The following is a 22,759-nucleotide window of genomic DNA, read 5'->3' on the forward strand; positions in this document are numbered from 1 at the left end:
CAGCGATCGTCTAAAAGAGATTCCTTTTCCAGGAGGCTTTTGAAAGCATAAACACCGGAAGGCAGAAATCTGACACAAACACTCCATTATGTTCACAGGATGGATGACATTTTAACTTTTCAATACCATCAGAATGATTTGCATATAGAATACACTCAACTTTTTAAGAAAAACCCTATTGTGTGTTCTTCGGTGGGTCACGACATGCCGTTTTCCATGATAACCATATGTGTCCACAAATGTCAACTTTAACCAAATAGTAGACTTTTACATTTTTCAGTTTTTAATAAATCACAATGTGAAGGCTCCTTATTCTCAGAATCAGTCTTTGAGGTTTGACTTTAGAATTAAAGGAATGTGCTTGTGAGTTAGTTCATAAGAGGAATTTAACTTAAAGGCCAACTTTCATGTTTTTTTTTCTACATTTATGCTTAAACTTGCTTGAAAATTACAATTAAAAAAGTGAATGCAGGATTTGATATGTTTTACGACTCGAGACATAAGGGCAAGAATTCAGAGGGAAAGGAGCAATTTTGAGCTCTGCTCTTAAAAACTGCTTTTTTTTAAGGTCATACGTCAAACGCGTCATATTACATCACAAAGGGGACACATCTCCGCTCTCTGACCGCGGGAATAGTTAGTAGTTGCGTTGAGCAGTTTTGTTGAGCGGTTGTGTTTTAGTGAGCTGGTATTTTTGAGTAGTTTTACATTGTATTTCACCATTTGTAATCATGGTGCAGTACTGTGTTTGTGCAGGTTGCACAAATACCAGCCTGTCAAGACAAACCGTATTACATCTCTCTCCTATATCTTAAACATATCTTAAAAATGCCAAAAGTATTTGAAACTATGTGTGTATTAAACTGATGGGGGAGGGGGCCGGAGAGAAGGAAGTCTATGCAAAATGTGTGTGTGTGTGCAGGCTGCAAGATGCAAGATAACAAACGTGTTATTCGGAGCAGTTCGTACCAGACACCAAATGTGTCTGCTTTGCCTCAAACTTAAGAGACTCTTGTTTCCGGGTCGCCTCGGCTGGCTCGCACTGATTCGCTGCGACAGTCCATCGTTTTTGTATCTCCCAATAGATGACCCCGAGGAGCATCCGACACAACTCCTCCGGTTGAAATTACATGTATCCCTGTTGTGTCCGTTGTCCGGTCTTTTTGTTCTCATGCTGCCAACTTGTGCCAAGATATTAAGATCTACCAGCAATAGGACCAGAGCAGGGGTACTCCTTTAAATTGTATTGTTGTTTTTTACCATTAAACAGATTATTGTTTATCCTTTATCATGGTGCTTCGAATTCCTTCTTTTATAATTTAACCAGCTCATCAAGGGACGCGCGGAGCCGAGGTGGGCTTCAGACCACCGTCCTCAGCGCTCCAACATAAGTGCACTGCCTTGCTGCCTGTAGCACCACCCTGGATACATTTCCTACAGGATAGGAGTGAGCAGAGGGTAGTTCTCAATTCTAGTTCTGTTTTCTGTGACTATCTTCCTCACCCTCTCAGACTTTCAGTTGCGCGATACTAAAGAGACACGCTACCATGGACCAAACAATGGTGTAGCTGTATTAAAGTCTGAGTGGAAACAGTCCTGACTAAATATGATTTTGTCAGAAATCGGGAGAAATTCGGGAGAAATATGACCCCGGGAGGAAACCGGGAGAGGGCAATGAAATCGGGAGTCTCCCGCGAAAATCGGGAGGGTTGGCAATGTGCCCAGTTCTCCACTGGTTCTCCTCACACCACAGCTCAATTTCTCTCCGATGGCCGTTATTTCTTCTAATCCTTGGCTGCTCCTGGTCTATTGGACGACTAGCAGGCTCATAATTATAAGGTTGTGGTCCGTATGCATTCTAATATACATGTTCAACTTCTTCTGTGTCTTCTATGTCGAAACTAGCATTGGGATCCATGTTTAATAATACGTTACATACCCCCTTGTTTCCCCTTTGTGGCGTCACACGCGGGAGGTCACATGGGGAGGCTTTTTTGATGCGGAAGTAAAAATGTCTTACAAAAACGACGCCAGATGTCACTGTAGTGTATATTTATGTATATTTTTGGGAAAATCTAGTGTATACATCATTTTCCTACACATTTATTCACAGGTGTCTTTAACCTGGAAGTTGCACTTTAAAGATAAAAAGAAAGTACAAAAAACAATTTGTACAGTTTAATAATAAGAGAAAAAGCAGAGATGATCGAGAGTAAGTATAAAAAGAAACGTAGAGAGATCATCTTGATAGCATGACATGTAGATAGCTGAGCGTAGGGGTTACTAGAATGACGATTGAAGAAAATCTAAGAGAGTATTAAGGAAATTGTGCAATCAAATGTGTTTAACATTTCAACCTTAGTTTCTCTGATTAGGTCATCTCTTCGGGAGTGAACCTTAAATGTATGTGTGGTCAACAGACGTGTTTAGGGGGTGAGGTTTTACATACTGTGTCTGAGGGGTATCTTTATATCCCATTGTCCTATAGGGTGTGATGGTTTTACATACAGGGCCAGACGGGGTATCAGCTGGCCTCCCAGAATGTTGTTGTAATGTAAATCTGCTTTGTGATGTCCTCTTATCAGAGCCGGCCCGACCCATTAAGCAACATAAGCGGCTGTTTAGGGCCCCGCAGCCACTAAGGAAGCCCCATAGCAAAAAAACAAAAAACAAAATCTTAGTACACCATCGCCATGATAAGTATGTTTAATCAATTGTCTTAATATGCCTAGATTGCAAAGTCATGTATTATATTATTGAGTCAATAATATAATACATTAACCGTGCTTTACCTGAACCTCATCATGACACTAGAGAGGACGGCAGGAATGTAATTTCCCGTGTTCAGTGAATGCAACAGAGGCAAGACACCAGACCAACCATAGAGTTGAATGGAAATAATCATGTCTTATTGGCTGACAGGTATCTATCCTGTGAGCTGTGACAATGTTTACAATAAACTGTCAGTCAGACTCAGAGTTTTTGAAGATGGACATAAGAACACTTTTTCTTAAAAAGACGACAATTCTCAAGTGGTGGCTCACACAACAACCCCAGAGCCACCACTTGAGCCAGGTAAACAAGGTATGTAAATGTCAGTAAACCTTCAAGTTATGCAAACATGTTAGCAAAGCATAAATTACAGCTACGTTGACGTTACTTCGCGGGGGTAAGCTAAACCGTTAGCAAGTAGCTATAGCTAGCCAAAGATATATTAAATAAACACTTTGTCATACAATCTAAATGTAATGTTTTTTAGCGTTGCCTGGTGATTTCAAAGAAAGCTCTCTGGGAAATGTTAACTTACTGTTGGACATGAAGCTAGAAGCTACAGTACAGAGTTGATCCGGAGTCCTGTCAGTTAAAGTGTTTCATAGTTAGCTAAGCTAAGCATCAACCTAGCACTGAAATATATGGATGTTATCTGACAGTATTTCTGAGAAAAAGTCAGTTGAAATGGTGGCATAGTTGCCACTGCTTTACGTGTCAACAGCATGTTTGTACGTATTAGCAGCAGTAAATGTGGCTGTTTGGCCTCTGACATTGCCATAACAACACCTGAATTTAAATGTGCAACCTCTTTTTGTGACAGATTTTTGTATGAAATTATAATTCTTTTGAATGATATTCCTATTGACAGCTAGTTTCTATGTGAACATTATGAGATGGACAGCCAGAGAGAATAAATGAAAAACAGTTATGAAATACTATATGACAAAACAAGAATACAGTTTAAGTGATTTGTAAAATATCCATAAAGAAAAATCTGTTTACAGTTCTGTTTCATATGGGTGTTGAGAGATGTATCCATATATCTCTTAATGTTGCTCTCAAAGTGCACCAGATTGATGCTTTTAACTTCAATAGTTAAACAAAAATCTTCCCGGGGAAGCATGCCCCCGGACCCCCAGGTTAGGTCCAAGGTGTTTACATGCTTATTTATACAATATGTGTGCTTATGCTAACATCATAAGACAAAAGTTGGTTCCGTGTTGTGTGGAGTGAGAACGCGCTAGAGTGAGGGGCCCCCAAGCCAAAGCTCGCTTAGGGCCCCCAAAAGTCTAGGGCCGGCCCTGCCTCTTATAAAGAGAGCCTGTTTTACTCAGAACAGTAAGTTCTCCGTTGGAGGGGACTTCATACTTGCAATTATAAAGATCTTTATTGCCTTTAATACGAATATTGTGTTGCTGTACGTTTGTTACCTAACTGATTATTATATTCTCTCTAGACCACAGCTGATTTTAAAGCTACCACGACAAGAGTGCAAAAGTGCTGGGGGGGTGTGTGTTGATGTACGAGTTTAGTAGCTTTTAGGTGCAGCTGGCAGGCTTATGGAAAGAGAAACTTAAGACCTCCAGTTTTTAATTGCGCCTCAACAAATGTGAAATTGTAATGACAGATATATCTGGTTGTAATTCTTACTGCACTCCCTTGTTTGGATGACTGACCAATCAGGATCATCCAAACCTCCTTTATAAGTTGAAGCAGAGCAGGACTGTATTTAACATCATTCAGTAATGTGGAATCTCTTGAAAACCAGCGATCAATTCCATCTTACTTAAAGGGAACATGTTTACAGATTGAATAAATCCAGTAAAAAGTAGGTACACTTATATAAAAATAGACTTCTCATTGCGACAAGTGGAGTTGCCCCCTGCTGGATATTGGAGACAAACGCAGGCACTCGGCATGGCCTCCCTGGCTGTTTTGTCCCTAGCAACTGCTGAATTAGATAACTGGTTCTCCAGCTGCTAAATGCTCCATTACATGAACCAGATATTCACTTGTATTGTCCGTCCGCCTGTTACATGCTAGACAGGTAGTGTACAGTCAGTTTTCAGAGCTATCACACTGAAAACACATGCTTAGGCCTACAGAGAACTTAGGAGTCAGCCGATGTTTCACTCTGTGTTCATCCATGTGATTGACCCCTTTACACAAAATAATTTGGTACATGTTGACAACAAATATTGAATAGTACAGCCTCCAACTATAATCTTTGCGTTTTGCATTTTCACTTTATTAAAAGGACCTGTCTCCAACAACACTTCCCCCCCTGTAGCGGCGATCGCTCATCAAAAAAGGCCACTCATGGAGGTTAGCAGTCAGAGTTCCCAACGCGTGTTGTTGTGAAGGATGAGGTCCACCATGACGTCATTTGTAATGCTTTATTTATTAAACACGGTTAAAATGTTCGTTAAAGACTGAAGTATTATTTGAATTAGTTGAAGTATTAAAATAACGTGTTTATAGCAGAAAGTTTGATATAGTGTATTTCTGGTATATTCATTTTAATGTCACCTCATATATTCGTGTGTGTTAAATTTGAAGGGACAAAGTACATTTTTCCTCTTTTAAATATAGCGCAATAGTCTTTTCTTCCACTTTTATGTGTAATCAAAAGGGTGTTTTTTTGGCTATCTGGTTAGGCATAATACAAATGACCTTTGACATCTGCTTTGCAGTTCCCAGACCTCTGAAGAGGCCCTGAGTCTCTGGCTTCCTCTGTTAAGTGCTAAAACTATTATTGATTAAGCCAAAGGGGGTTTTCCTCAAATATAATGCAGTTAAAGTCCTGTTAATTAGTGATTCATGTCCAGCATGCATTAGTTAAGAAACGATAAGGATGTTGGGGTGTTGAAATGTACGTGCGTTTCCTGCAAGACTCTTATCAGATCAGGAGATGATTGGGTCACACACAAGTTAGAGAGACAATGGTCCTTCTGATTCTCAAGTAAGCTGACTTTGGGGTGAAGAGAAGGTCAGGGAAGACCTTAGGGCATGGGAACAGTTAACTTCTGTTGGTTGACTGATTCTGTGGCCGTCATGGGACGATGGCGTTTGGATATTTACAAATATGGCTTTCATAAAGAAAAACAGGTGACTGTTGTGTGATAACATACATGATAGGATGTGTGTGTTGAAGATGTTTAGGGGGAATGAGTATGTGTCCTGTCAAAGAGTCCTCTGTCATGGCTCCAAATCATTGATTTGGGGACCGCCTAAGGGCAGAGGGACAAACACACACACACACACACACACACACGCACAGAAGCAACAGATGGAATCAACAAACTGCTGACTCACTGCTTGGGGTCCCGCCCAGAAGTGAAGCCGACCAATGGAACACTGCCAACTCACTGGCTAGCTCGCTCAGAAGTGAACTCGCCAATAAACAAATAGCTAGGAAGGAGCACGCGATAAAACTCCTCCCCACCTGTGTATAAATGTTGTGATGATTTTGTTGATCGGCGCTCTTGTTTCTGACTGGCCGTTCGTGAGACGTATATCACACGGTGGTAGAACCTGAGCCCGGAGTACTCTGCAGAGTGCTTCGTGATTAGGTGAATAGGAGATTGGGTGATGTATTGTATGTTTTACCATTAAAACAGATGATTGTTTAACCCTTATCCTGGCTGCTTTGAATTTTTCCTTCTTTTGAGAACCCGCTCATATAGGAACGGAGCGGAGCAGAGGTTCTGCCCCAACAAGACTCACCTATCTTAAACCTTGTTTAAAACATAACGATAATGCACACGCTCAGACACAAACAATCACGGTCAACACGGTTGAAAAACGTGTGGCTTCCTCTCTAACCTCTCATCCCGGCTGATCACCTGTGCCCACATATTTTAATTACCTCCCGTGCTCCCAGGTGCGCAGATTGGATGATGACGCGTTCACACACACCTAGACAAACCCCGTGCTCAACCCAAAGCAAATTGGCTCCAACACCCCCCATGCAGAGTGAAATGAAGACAACAAATCTGAATACATAAATGTCTTTGCTTAAAAACTAGCAGATCTGAACCCTCCTGCTGTTTCTGTTTTTCAATGTATGGTCGAGGTAAGAAGACATGCTCTGCACCATCACATTCCTTCAACCGCATAAACACTAATACATGTAAACATGTTACATTTCTTTTCATGGTTAGGTGGTCAGATGATGACTGTGTGGGGTCCTGATAATGATAATGGATGATGATGATGATGATGATGATGGATGATGATGAGGACACACACGGCTCTGTTTAGCAGGACTCAGTTAAAATGGTGTGTGTCCCTACTCTCTACAAACAAATAGACTTCCCATTAGGAAAATAACGAGTAATGACCTAAGATAGATGCTGTAACGAAGCCAATGCACTATATGGAAGAAAAAAAATAAACTATACCCTTCACACAGAACCCAACCAGAGAAATAAGGCTTAATAAATCAGGTCAGTCTGCTATGGCCAAGCTCAAGTCCTGACTCACACAAACTGAAATACAATACTTTAAATCATCTTTGTTCATCTTGTGTGAATCGTATCAACTTTTAAATAAATGAGTTGAACATATATATACAGTATATATATTGTATGATGTCCTTTATTGTTTTATGTTTCATGTGGAACCTATATGCTGCAGGTCTCCCTTGAAAAAGAGATCTATGATCTCAATGGGACCAATCTGGTTAAATAAAGGTTTGAAATGAAATGAAATGAAATATTGATGGCAAGATAACAAACCTCTTTTAATCAATAATTATTTTTATTGATATGCAGGGCTGAAAGGCTGTGCTTGTCACAGGCTGTCATCTCCATATATACAATAGATGTGGAAAGAATTTCACATTTGGTGCTGAAAGCGTTGAAAAATTACATTTGAAACACTCAAAAGCAGCGTGTCTTTCCAGTTACTCTCAATAATCCAAACACGGGCCTCACTTTCAACAGTTTCAACTGGAACTACCTCAACCACACATAGCTTGAAGTGCATTCGCAGCATGGTATCATAATAAAGTTAAATAAATGGCTCTTTGGACACCACCTCCCTCAGGACTTCTCTAGATTTCAAAATTGAATACATGTGTCACATGCATTGACATCTAAGTACATATCGCTCGGCTTTACACAATACTCCAATTTATTGCATTACCATGTTTTGTAAATGATGACACTGCCATTCACACCTGTTTGCATTCTGATTCATGTCTTCAATTACATGAAACCCTGCATGGAGTCACTTTGATTATTGCTCTTATCATTCTGGAGAGCTCACATCATCACACAACTCTTTGCAGCTCATTCATTTCTAGAGTTCAAGGCAACATCTGCCTCTTGTTTATCGTCTGTCATTACTCACTGCGCCTCATGTTAATTAATAGCGTTTGTTCAATTTGAGGCGGGTTTGGAAGCAGTCCTTCAGATGAGACTGCTTAATACATTAAGACATCTGGCGACGCATTGTCTTATTATATGAAATGATTTCTACATTGTCTGTCGGTATCAGACGCTATGGAAGTTTTTCCTTGTACGATGTGAGGGTCTAAGGTCAGAGGGTGTCGTTTTCTCATACTGATATCCTGCACAAACTGTGCTGTTGCATTTACTGTATAGTGTTCTTACTGTAAGGTAATCATTATATGTACAGCACTTTGGCTCGACCAAAAATCTTTTTAAAAATGTACGATATAAATAAAACCTGATTTGAGTTTGATAACTGCTACTACTCTACTTTTTTATATTTTGGATTCCACAAATACAAAATAAAAAGATTTGCTGACATTTAATAAGACGTTTTTAGCTACAAGGGCTTTTGTCTTTCTGAGGAAAAGGTAGGCCAATAGATATATTTAATAAAGACTTAAACAAAATATGCTTAACTGGGTCAATGCAGAAAGGGTTAGTGGGAATATTAAAGGTGAAGGGTCCAAGGATATGTGGTCAGCTGCCTGATCAGCAGAAGCAGTTGACTGACATGAACGTACCCAACAGGGACACTTTGTGCATTTATAGTTTCTGTGCACTCCATCTGTGAAAACTGGTTTAAGGAAGAGCCATCTGCCCATGGTTCAGAGACAAACAGAGATCGATGGAGCCACATTTGATTTGGCTATTTGTTTCTTTCTCTCCTTGCCTGCAATCATGAACTAACAGTTTTTACTGTTTTATTCCCACTGTAAGCTGACATTAAATAGTATTTGCAGTGAACGTATGGTCATCTTTACTCTCTAATGGACACCTTTTCTCCATTATTATTGTATCATTAGCTCATATGTAATCTTTATAATCCTCTGATTAAAAACCTTCTTACTCTTCAGAAATATATACATTAAAACCTAGCATGTCTCTTTCATTTGTTCTCTTTTATATGAAAACCTCTGCTTCTCTGATGGAAAGAGCATTACTATATTGAGTGATCAGATTGCAGATATCCCATTAGGCATGTCATCAAACCCAGCTCACATGAACGTGAAGACTCTTCTCATCCCTGAGAAAAGACGGCCAGCACAATATGGTAGCATAGCAACAGATTGATACAGAGATGGATAACTGATGTCTTAGATATTTATTCTTTAGCTGTGTGAAGAGAAGCTGCTCAGGCAGGGAGTGCTAGGACGAGAACATGGAGGCTCTCAGGTTTATAAATGCATCTTCTGTGAACCTGTATAGTCCAAGTAAAACAATTTGATGAACGCTATGGAGAGAGAACCATTATTGTCTGCTACATCCGGCTAACGTGCTAGTTTAGAAATGTGCCCGTATTCTTGGCATCTCTTCAGTAGACTGGATTAACAGCAAGCGTCAGCAATCAGGAGGTTTCTCTGCGGACCAGCAGGTGTCCGGAGAGATGGGGGCTATTAATGGGGGCAAGCAGCAGGGTTCCCCTCCGGCAAAATCACAGTTTACGGTGGTCCGCAGCCCGTACACATGCATGCTTTTCAGTACCCCAAACAGACCCTGCTTAACCACAACGGAACAAATAACCGAAACAAAATAAATAAATAAATCGTCGGAATACAGGGAATACAGAATCAATGTGTTCACGTGTAAGCATTTTAGTTTAATAAATCTATACATCGTGTTAACATTGTCCTTAGTTTATATTCCCTATTCAACGTTTCTGTATTAAGAGAAACAAAGTATGTTTAATATGTTTTATATATGTTGGAGGTTGCGACTTTACTGTTTTTATTCATTCTTGTTGAGTTCATCTGCCATTTCTGAGGACCATTTATTTTTTCTTTATTCTTTTACAGAAAAGCAGGGTTAGAAATAACCCTGTTAAACAGGTTCAACAATGTTAAATTTAATCCCTCAGGAATTGATTGAAACCAAAAACTGAGATAGATAGTAGTTATTCGACTGATCAGGTTGACAGAAACACAACTCCAATAATTGCCAAAGGTGCTCCTTCACAGTTTGTTACTGCTGACCGCAAGTTGCAAAAAAACACAAGATGCAAAAAAACAAACAACAAAATATAAAACATTAAGGTCTCAGGATGTCGAACAGATGTTGTACGCCAACTAAGCAGAAAATCTGCATATATCCTCTTGGATGTACACGTGTGCATGTGTTTTGTGCTGTTTCTGACCCCCCTATTCACTTTTACAATCACATTATTTCCGCACCAGTTTATTTTTCACAATTTCTGCCCTCTTTAGAAGCAGGCTACATCTTTTGATGAAAAAAAGAAAAACACCATGAGCCCCCCGCGTTCAGTCAATTTCTGGTGGGTTTTTGGTGTTTATCAAAATAATGGAAAGTATTTCATGTGCTGCGTGACGGACACAGTCGGTATTCATCTTTCAGGGTGAATGGACAAGACATTTTTTATGCTTCTACCCGTCTTTCTAAAAACTCTTTATAATATTATATTGCTTTGGAAATGGTCAGAGCCTGCAGACCATCCGGGATTCTGTTTGTCTGATGTGAGTGAATTCATTATGTCCTTATTGAAAAAGCAAAGAATGAGCCCCATACTGAATAAAAGATATAGGAAATAAATATATAGCAGCTACAGTATTCTCATTCATTTCCTCTTTTGTTCAAATAAATAGCAAATGGATCTGAATATGAATAAGTCGAGTGAATATTGTTTGAGCTTCCATAGATTCTGTTTGAAGATCATCCATGAGTAATCTCCCACTGAAACCCTGTTGATGGCTGGATTATCCAGTTTTGTTCTTGGTGTTTGCAGAGGGAATAGCTTGTCAGGTTGTGTCCTGACAGCAGGGTCAGTCGATAATGACGGAGCACTGCTTTGGCTTTCCAATCAATGCTGTTTTTCTTACATTTCCTGGGGGGTGAACTGATTTGATAACCGAAAGAAGTTGCATATTAGATTGTGCTGTTAAATATACCTGTCATGTCGTCAGATGGTGAGTGATGATATTTGTGTTTTGGTACTCACTACATCGACTCTCCTCTTTTGAAGGTGCGGACTGATTTGGTTCACAGATGAAACATTAGAGCACCAGAGGGAAGAACAAAATGTTATTAAACTTTTTTTCTCTCTTTGTTAAATCTCAATATTTCATTGCTTTTCTATTTTGGGTACTTTGTATATTCAGATGGTTCAGTTATCACCAAAGGCAGAGTCGTGTTAAGCTTAATGTGCTGACTGCGTAGGCTCAGATTATGAGCCTGGACATGTATCATTTGTTTATTTTAATCTCATATACTCAAACATGACTACATCTTTAATGTTTGAAATTAGGTTTTGTTGCACTTCATACACAGCACAGTGTATTTCTTTGTGTATAAGTAAAGGGTTAACATCCAGGGAGGGACTTTACTTGCCAGCAGGCACAGGGCTCAATCATTTTTAATGAAATGTTCACAAAACCATGTACAGAAGCCAAGGTTTCTTGGTATCTCTTTTGGAATATATATTTTCGATTGGCACGCTGGATTCATACACTCTCCCATTTGAAACAAGGCCATCTTGTTTATCCCATTAGACAGGATCTCGGATTCTAAGAGCCTGCTCAAAAAATGTGATTTCTCCCGATAAGCCAATAAATGCTCCTTCATCGGTTTAATGTTCAAATCCATTAAAGAAGCACTCTCCTTAGCAGAACGGAGGGAAAAAACAAGTAACTAGAAACAGCGCCTCCGAAACTCTCATTGATCCGGCAGATCCGCGAAATAAGCTCCTGCATCTCTGCTGAACGGCAGTGACTGACTCGCAAAAAATACAAATCATATTTTGAGTTGTTTTTCTGCAACTCACAGAATATATATCAAACTTTCAACTTTTTCTTGTAACTTTAGCCCAAGTTGGCGGCTTTGAGTAGAAGCAGGTGAAACCCAGCCTCATGTGGGCAGATAGCACACTGATTAATTCAGTAATGTGCACGAAACCAAAATGAATTGGTATGGAAATCCCAACAACACAGGAGGTCTGCAGGGTCTACCAGGCCTAAACTGTCTCCAGGGAGGCAGCCGACGATGAGGTGGTTTGTAGTAATTAAATCTGCCATATGTTGGCACTAGTTTCACATCCCAGGCTGCGTGTCCCTCAACAGAGCAGATGCGACAAACTATCTATTGTTTTGGAAATGAAACCTATCAGGAATTGAACATGAGAGAGTGAGGGAATCAGCTGCTTCGGTCCTCTTCCAGGCACGTTCTGAAGCTTGGCATACTTCACAGCCGTCCGTCCGAATGCTTTCCAAAAGGAGCCATGAAAATGCTGACTGTCCTGTTTCTCTCCTTGTTTTACATTTTGGGTGTTAATTGAAGCCTTGGTGGTTTCAGATGGATCAGATGGAGGGAAGATAACTTCAGATGGATCCAACATGGATATACGAGACCACTGAAATAATTAATTTCACACAATGTTGTGGTTCACATTATCTACTCTCAGTGGCACATGGAGAGTCCTGATCTCAGCCTGCTGCTGTGGCTCCCTGCAGCTTGGAGCGAAACAATCTCTGTTTGTAGTGCCATCATCAAAGAAGTTTTCGAAGTCCTTATCGCCACTAATTAGATTGGTGTCTTTGAGAAGCCCTGTAGACCATGTCAGTTTACACTCTGTTGTGATCATCTCCATGTGGAGTTTCTAGTTTTTCAGATTCTCTGAAGTAAGTTTGTAGCTGGAGTGGAAGGGTGCTTTTTGTCGATAGCATCCTTGTGGAGAAAGCTTGATGGGCCTTTGGATCAATAATTCTTCAAACTGCTTCAACAGGGATTAACTCAGCCTCTGAGGCTGCTTCTCGGGTCAAAGCTCAGCTCATTTAACAGCTAATTAGATGCTTTCTATTGAGCATATGGTTCTTGTGAAGCATCTGTTTCAGCAGAACATACAGTTAACGCTGAATTTGCACATGCTAATCAGTGGGAATACTGCGGCCCTGCTTCAGCTAATAACAAATACAATCTATGGTTTCAAGTTAACTGACCTCTTTTATGTTACATTTTGATCAATATTGGCAGAGTGCCCGCGGTATAATAATTCACGAGTAATGTCAAGTTGTCAGGTGTAGTTTTTAAACACAGTTCTTTTTCAAACCAGAGCAAATCATCATGACTCCACAGTGGAGCATCAACTGTCCCTCCATTACCCGATCAATCGAGCCGGCTTGCCTCTGGCAACTTCCTCTTTATATTAGATTTCAAGACAAATGGCACAGCTGATGCTCTGTTCATTACCCGTTCAGATAGCAAACTATTGTCTATCTGTGTTTTGCAGTAATTACGCTCATTCCCGCTCTTGTCAATGTGCATGGCTGCAGACAGTGGTTGGTTGTGTTTGGAATAAAACACAGCCGTGATGACACAGAGGAGACCAAACTACGATACAGGTCCCTTCATAACAGACCTCTCTGATTATATTTATGAAATTCAATTACTCTGACACAGACAGATGGACTTGCTGTCAGTGGGGACCCTCGTCATTTGTTAGCATCAGCGGACATGTCAGCCCCGAGGCACTGATGGGGCCGAAGCTGTGTGACTGGAAACAAAAGAAGGGATAGAAAGAGGGAGGAATTGTAGAGCCAGTCAGCGAGGTTTACAAGCTAACTAACACTCTATAGCTTTGAAGAGTATGTTTACATTTTTAATAAGAATATTTGACTATCTTATTGTGTCATGTGTGAGTGTAAAGCAGAAATCTGAATCAGAACAGGTTAGCTAAACTCAGCAAAGACACAGTCTCTGTTTAAAGCAAATGTGATATTTAAATACTTTATCTTGTATGTTTAACCTTTTAATTTAAAAAATAGTCTGATAGGGGTCGGCAACCTTTTTGATATGAAGTGCCATTTAAAAAAAAAATGTTATCAGCGTGCCAACGATCGAGAATTGTCAAGGGGGGGGGGGGGGGGGGTTGAGGAGCTTGACGCTCGTCAACTATCAGCAGGAGGGCGGGGGAGCCTCGCTGCGGGGAAGCAGTGTGTGGACCTGTCGGTGCAACTTACATGATGCCGAATTTAACAAACACATTTCAATAATTGGTTTAAACGGCATAATAATAAGGAAGATCGTCCGTTCTGTGATTCTCCAGAACACATAAGTTATGATATTAGGGTCATGCAGAGTTAGATGAGATCGCTGTCCCTTTAAGAGAGAGAAAGAGGGGTGTGGGTTGTGCATGTGTGTTTGTTAATGGTAGAGCGACAGTGAGGGAACGTGTGTATGTTTCTGGAAGTGAAACGGGAAAGCAGAAAAATAGAGGTCTGTGATGTATTTTGTGAAACAGAAGAACAGCTAAATAAATGCAACGTCCTCCCAAGAAGAGCTCGCCTCTCTCCAGTCATTTAAGCTAAAGTGGGTTATTGAACCTGAAGCTTGTTGCTTCTGCCCTCCTCGACTACGGTCTGGGAGCCGACAGGAAAGTTCAACACACAAATGGCCAGTCCGCCCCTTTGTAGCATATTATTTCGATGAGAGATGAGCAGATCGCCACTGGGCTTTCAACTAAATAAACACAGCCACGCAAAAACTGCGTCATTTGTACAGCCCCTTATGGGTACTGCAATTAGTGAAGTGCTTTCCTCCGTGGTGAAACGATCAGCACTGCACCACGGAGGAAAGCGGCAGAAAGTCACCTGGAGATAAAGAGAGAGGGGCTGCGTTGCGTGCATGGCTTCCTTCTGCAGGTAACGGGGGGACGCGCTCTGGCGGCGGCTCGCGTTCAGGATCCGAAAATTAATTTAAATATTTTTGCACACTTATTCCACTTATTCCTTGTGTGCCACTGGTTATGGTGCCGCGTGCCAATGCTGGCACGCGTGCCAGGGGTTGCCGACCCCTGGACTATACATAACTCTGCAAAACGTAATTTTTACACTTTAGGCCTATAGGTTAAAAAAGCTAGCTATTTCCACTATTTGTGCTAAGCTAACAAGGGGGGCTCTGGGCTCTCCACTGTACACTTATATTACTATTCAACACAGTCTCACGGCATTTCATGTTATAGTCAAGAAATTAATTCGTTAACACGATTTCCGGTCAAAAAGACGTGGTGCAGGCACGAAACATTCTACCAATAGAAATACATTGCTTTTAAAATCATTCAGTGTGACTGTGTTGGTGAACATGAATCAATAGATTAAATTAATTTTGTGACTATAACACGAAATGCCGTGAGACTGGGTTGTACTATTACTATTAGTCTAGTCATCATGAACTGTACATCTTAGCATGTGAAAAAGGTTTTCAGTGCCCCTGGAAGAAGGTCTCAAGTTTGGGAATGTAAAGCATTTGAGTTAGACTTGTTAGACTAGATGTTATTGAAATGGTTTACAGAAAACCGCTGTTAACTGGGCGATTGCAACATTTACTGTAACCGGCACAGAAGATTCTACATACTTGCATTATGAGAAATGAAGAAGGCAGATGTCAGCATATTGCTCCCCAAATGCTACATTTGTTGACTATCATTCTTATTATCTGTCTATTGCAAGTCCTACAATCAATCAATCAATCAATCAATCAATCAATCAATCAATCAATCAATCAATCAATGTTTATTTATATAGCCCAATATCACAAATGTTACATTTGTCTCAGTGGACTTCACAGTTTTTACAGAATATCAGTATGACAATATGACACCCTCTGTCCTTAGACCCTCTGTCCTTAGACCCTCACATCGTAAAAGGAAAAACTTCCAGAGAAAACCCACAGTTTAAAGGGAAAAATGGGAGAAACCTCAGGGAGAGCATCAGAGGAGGGATCCCTCTCCCAGGACGGACAGACGTGCAATAGATGCCGTGTGTAAATTGAAAAGATAATACATTTACATTTACAACAAGTGTGACACTGACTTTCTATAGAGCACTTGTTTGAGATGGAATATTTTTGGAAGATATTGCACTCTTTGAATGTAAATGGTCACAGCCTTGACAAAAGTTGACAAACACATCTTATAGTCTTAAATCAACAGCCATATGTGCTGATGTGTCTGGGCCATAGACTGTATATATAAAGGTCTAGACTGGGCCCATCTACCGACGTCTATTCTGCACCCTGCCTGTTTCTTTTCCTTTTCAACATATTGAAATTGGATGTCTCCTATGGCGTTTCAATGAATACGAAATTCAAATGAAAACGAAATAATAAGATACAGTACTTGGTCCTTTAATCCAGCTAGTTGCCGCTCAGTTCGGTGCCCTCTGTTGGTGAATTATGGATGAGTCTGAAAATTAAGGCTATGTGGGAATTCATTGAGGAACTGCTGACAGTGTTGGTATACCGTTATCTACCGTGGGAGCTGGGGCAGGTAAATGAAAATAGAGAAGGCCGGTAGTTTCATGCAAAGTATGTTCGGTAAAAGCCAGACAAAGAGAAGCAGAAACCCCATGAGTCTTTGTGTTTTTAACTTGCACTGAAAGCCTTTAGTTGCTGCAAGCTGGGATGAGTGGGCTGGAAAAAAATGGAGGCCAAACCAAACTCACAGACCGAGGCTGTAAAGCATGACGCGTGATCCGATTTTGAGCCTGAAGGGTTGTTATCACACCTTCCTCCTACTGTCTCTGTGATACAGCAGCCCACGCCTCACACTGCGCTTTGGTCCTTCTTGTGTAAAAGACTTCCATGAGAGAACATTTAAATTAAAATCCCACAGACATTTTCACACATACTGTACTGTTCTCTGAAAGTAGAGCTGGGAATAAAAGGAAGAGAGAGAGATGCCAAACAGAGACGGAGGGATGTGGGGGAGGGAGAAAGGGGCAACAGACCAATGCGCACATCTAAAACATCTGAGAGTTACTCACTTTGGACTGGTTTTTCCAAAACCTTCCGGAAAAAATACTCTCCTCGGGGTAATGTCCTTTAGAGAAACATGGCTCCAGCTGATGAAGTGTGTGAGTGAACGCCAGCAGAGACACAGATCTACTGTTTGAGAGCATCCTGAGGAGGCCAGGAGAAACTAAACGAATGCTTTGCACTGAACTAAAGCACCAGCAGTGACTTCACTCTTTTACCCATTTATTGGAACAAGCCTTGTTATCATGATAAGCTTGAATAGCTTCTTGGGTGAAAAATAACTGAGTACATTTAGTCAACTGCAGCATACTGGATATTATCTAAGTTAGAGCAGGGCGGTGAAATTGTATGGTAGACAATACTGCAGTCCAAAGTTTAAATATTTTTCACTTTTCCTCAGGTATTTCTATTAAACTGATCTTTTGTCCCTCACTCAAGAAGAAAATAGTCCAAAAAGAGAAAAATAAGCTAACAATGAACACAACATCCAGAACTATATTAAAAACCTACCAAGTTAACACATTATTGCTACATGCATTTTAAACAATAAAACATTATCATGGATGATCAGAGTCCAGGCCTGAAGACATCTGCATGCCAATATTCACTCATCATCAAAGCGCCACCTGCTGCTAACAAGGAGTAACAAGTACTTTAGGTCTTACTCCTCCCAGATTCATTTCTGGAGGAATTTATTTGAAACAATCCAACATTAAACAAAAGATTTATTTAGCTGACCTGCTTTTCTGCTTTTTTTCTTGTGCAGGTGTTGCCTGTCTTTTGTCTGATTGGATGATTTAGGTTTGTCAGATGGCTGTTGGGATGATTGGAACAAATGTAACAATGTTGCTCCCAAATAATTTGCCTTCTATGGCTTTAAGTACACTTTTGGGGTATTAAACTATTATTATTTAACAGCCAACAAGTATATAAGGTAATTCAATAATATAAACAAATGATAATACATTTTTCAAAAACTAAAATCTGCCTCAGGGGGCTGTATCCATCAGAGCATTTTGCCATGATAACACACACACACACACACACACACACACACACACACACACACACACACACACACACACACACACACACACACACACACACACACACACACACACACGCACACACACACACACACACACACACACACACACACACACACACACACACACACACACACACACACACATACACACACACACACACACACACACACACACACACACACACGCGCACACACACACACACACACACACACACACACACACACACACACACACACACACACACACACACTCACAAGGTGAAAACAATGCTAGCCTCTATGTTGTGGCTGGTATCAATACAACTATGCAGAGTTGTATTGAGTTATGAACCTACGGAGAGTCATCACCATCAAGGCTCTGAAAATGCGTTGCACCATGAAAACTGTATTGCAAACAGACTGACTGTGAATATAAGTTAGTTATTATTTATTTACCCACTTAAATACCTTTCATAAGTTACGTTCAATTATGCACCTCATGTATGATACTGTGTTATTATTTTCATTTGCTCTCTCTTGCCAGACTTCCTATGATTGCTTTATTGTGCATCAGGGGAAAAAAAGCTAAAAATAGACCCGCCATTTTATAAGATATGGATACTTCTTAACATAAAATATATCTAATGCCTTTTACCTCAGATTTTAAAATACCTAATTACCCTTTGCAGTATCACAGCAGTTAAGCAATCACCATAAGCACTTATGGAGTGTGTTTTCCACCCAATAAGGCAATAAAGGATGAGATCAATTGAGCATTTAATTATTGTAAAGATATAAAGCCATGATTTAGATCCTGCTGACAGTTAAGAGAGCATTCCGACCCCCATAAAACATCCACACAGTGCTTTTAAAGTATTGCTGTTGTTGAAGCTTATTCGCTGGAATACTTGTTGAGATTCACTGGTGTCTTTTTTAACTGCAGTGTGTGTGATAATGCTGACAGTGCTAAGTTTGACATAGGGGGGGGTCTGCTTGCATTTACCTTGAGGAGCTCTACCCGAGATGCAGCTCCGCCAGCTGGCCTTTTGATGTTCACTACGAAAGCCCCTTATTAGGATCAGTGAAAACTAAATAAATGAAAGCTGCAAGCAGCGGAGATTGGGCCCTCGTACATCTATGCACATCGGGGTACATCCAGGATAAATGCAGCGCCATGCATGACCGCTGGAGACAGGCCCCAAGGAAGACATTACTTTTTGCATGGAGGGTGATAAGTTGAAAATGACGTGTTGCAAATCTAGCAGTACCTCTGGTTAGGCTGACCAGCCGTCCTGCTTTGTGAGGGACTGCACAGCATATTTATCATTTGTCCTGTGTCCCACCGATTGAAACTTTGCAATATACTGGCAGCCATAACACCAGCTCTGTCATATTTAGAATCACTCCTTTAGTTTTTCACCTGATAGGCACAGAGTTAACTACTTTTGCTTGTTGAAACGAGGAAGTAATATCTAACACCAGTGTGATTTCAGTGAGATTATAACCATCCGGATCCAAAGATAGAGGGGGTGCCAAGTCCTGCAGCCATTATACTAGCTCTGCCAGAAGCCCTCCTGTTATTTTAAACACTGTGAATCCAGAGTAAAATGCCTCTGTTTGTCTGAAGGAGTATAACTAACATCAGTGTGATTCCAAATCTGACAACCATAACACCAGCTCTGTCAGATTTAGAATTCCCCCTGTCTGTTAACAGTTAATTAAGTGAATCATAATAATATTTCTAGGGATTACAATAGGTCCTCCACTTCAACTCCGCTCGGGCCCTAATAATCTGAAAGTGAACTCGAGCTGGAAACAAATGCTGAGGAGAGATGTCATAACAATGCAACTTTCACAAAAGAGCCCGCTACAAAATATATCACAGACATGAGGAATCTTTTTGTAAACAGGTGCTCAGATGTGGCTTTCACACCAGCGCTTTTCCCTTTCTAGCTCCGAGCTAGAGCTTTTCTGGTTCAGCTCCGGTTTCCCTTTTCTGCTCCCGCTCTGTTCACACCGCCCAGAGCCCGACTGGTGCAGCCGCTGTACGATGTATTCACCGTTTACATAGCTGATTTGCTCCCCAACGGCGCTCACAACAACGGGGGACTGCGCCGGGTCGATGATCGTGTTGCTTTTAATCATACGAAGTCAGATTAAATAAAATAACGACTTCTCCAAGCTTATACTTTTCTCCAGAGTGCCGTGGTTCATTGTTTATTAATATGTTTCAGCGGCATTTACCGACCGCTGCAGTGCTGCTCGTCCACTGGAGTTTATTCTCCCGTTAGCTCCGGGTTAGCTAATACTTTAGAGCCTCTCTAAAGTATTCACTGTCTGACTGTCACACAAGCAGCTGATACATATCCCCAATTCCCCTTAAGTGAATGTGTGTCAGTCTGAATTGACGCTGTTTGGCATCACAACGCTGTTATTAAAGTGTCTGGTATAAAATGGGTGATGTTAGCATAGCAACCGAAGGTAAACTGGCTACTTGCTATTGCTATCCTATTGTGGCATAAGCCGTTTTCTACAGGCACATTTTACCGGCGTATTTTTCATTATGATTCTACTATAATAACAGCAAATGGATGGTCAAAGTAAAGTGCAAATAAACAGAATCAAACAAAGCCTGGTTAGCGTTGCCTGAGTTTTTTTTTATAAGTGTGTGGTTGCCTTCTAGTCACTTTGCTCAGCACTACTGCTTGTAGGCAGGCATGACGAGACTCTTCAGTCGACCCATGTTAAGGGGAGGTGGGTTTAGTTTCCTGCACGCCTCGACGTAAGCGACACCGCCTCTTAGCTCCGAAGCTCTTGCCTCTAGTCTAGACCGACAATTTTTTGGAGCTGGAAGTGAACCGGATTCCGGAGCTAAGAGGCGGCGCCGCTGCGGTGTGAACAGGAAAAAAACGGTACTTTTCAGGCTCCAGCTCCGAGCCGGAGCTGAAAACGCGTTGGTGTGAAAGGGGCAACTGAGAGAGAGAGAGAGAGAGAGAGAGAGAGAGAGAGAGAGAGAGAGAGAGAGAGAGAGAGAGAGAGCTGGGTGCATAATATGGAGGGCTGTGGCTGTGTGTGTGTGTGTGTGTGTGTGTGTGTGTGTGTGTGTGTGTGTGTGTGTGTGTGTGTGTGTGTGTGTGTGTGTGTGTGTGTGTGTGTGTGTGTGTGTGTGTGTGTGTGTGTTTGTCCCTCTGCCCTTAGGCAGTCCCCCAATCAATGATTTGGAGTCATGACTCATGACAGAGGACTCTTTGACAGGACACATACTCATTCCCCCTAAACATCTTCAACACACACAAACATCATATCATGTATCTTCAACAGAAGTTAATTGTTCTTGTCGCTTAATGGCTTCTGTGAACTTCCTTTCACCTTGAAGTCAACTTACTAGGAATGAATACATTTTATTGATAAGCTCAAAAGGACCTTTATCTCGTTTACTGCTGGGTGACCCAAGTCTCAAGGCCTCTTTTGGGGTCTGTAGGAGATAAATCATTAATTCTACAAGACTTTAACTGCCTTATATCTGAAAATGTATCTGGGAATTCCCCTGTTAATTGCAAGGACTATTGATAATTAACAGAGAGACCCTAGGGGCCTCTTTTTGGTATCTGCTAGGCAGAAGTCACTCAATGCAGAAATCACAAGTTTAACAAACATTCTATACAAAGTGACATTAAAATGAATATACCAGATTGAACTTTCCTGCCATAACACGTTACTTTAATCCTTCAAATAATTCAAATAATACTTCAGTGCGTGCGTGTGTGCGTGCGTGTGTGTGTGTGTGTGTGTGTGTGTGTGTGTGTGTGTGTGTGTGTGTGTGTGTGTGTGTGTGTGTGTGTGTGTGTGTGTGTGTGTGCGTGTTATTAAAGTAACCTGTGTTCACAGTGTCCAGACATGAGTTTGCTTAAATATATGTGTGTGTTTAATTACTTTGTATCAAATAATAGCAGTCTGTGTAACAAGAAGCTGGAAATATGAGAAGTGAAACCTTTGTATTTGGAGTAGTGGAGATGTGAGAGATGGGATATCCTTATTTGGACACAGCTCAAATCTCTGGAATGCTGCATGATAAAATGAGTGTGCGTTAAACATGCTAAGGGAAATGAGTCTGCGTTCTCTATATATGTTTATGTAAAGTTCTACTATTTCACTGCTTGAGAGCAGAGGTAATGGTTTCCTCGTTATTATTGATATTAAGGTAACTCACATGTATTACTTGTATTACCCAACTATAAACAACTATATCTTAAAGATGCCAAAAGTATGTGAAGCTGTGTGTATTAAGCTGATGGGGAGGGGGCTGGAGAGAAGGAAGTCTATGCAAAATGTGTGTGTGTGTGTGTGTGTGTGTGTGTGTGTGTGTGTGTGTGTGTTTGTGTGTGTGCAGGCTGCCAGATGCAAGATAACGACTTGTTATTTGGAGCAGTTCGTACGAGGCACAAGATAACGACCTTGTTATTCAGAGATGTTCGTGCCGGACACCAAGTGTGCCTGCTTTACCTCAAACTTAAGAGACTCTTGTTTCCGGGTCACCTCGGCTGGCTCGCGCTGATTCGCTGCGACAGGCTATCGTTTTTGTATCTCCCAATAAGAAGACCCTTAGGGAGGAGCAACCGACACAACTCCTCCCCACGTGTGTGTATAAATATTATGATATTCTTAATACACGGTGCTGTCTTCTGACTGGCTGTCGTGATACGTATTGTCACACAGTGGTAGAATTCAGCCCGGAGTGCTCTGT

The sequence above is a fragment of the Notothenia rossii genome (assembly GCF_949606895.1).
Source record: "Notothenia rossii genome assembly, chromosome: 5".
Lineage (NCBI taxonomy): Eukaryota > Metazoa > Chordata > Actinopteri > Perciformes > Nototheniidae > Notothenia > Notothenia rossii.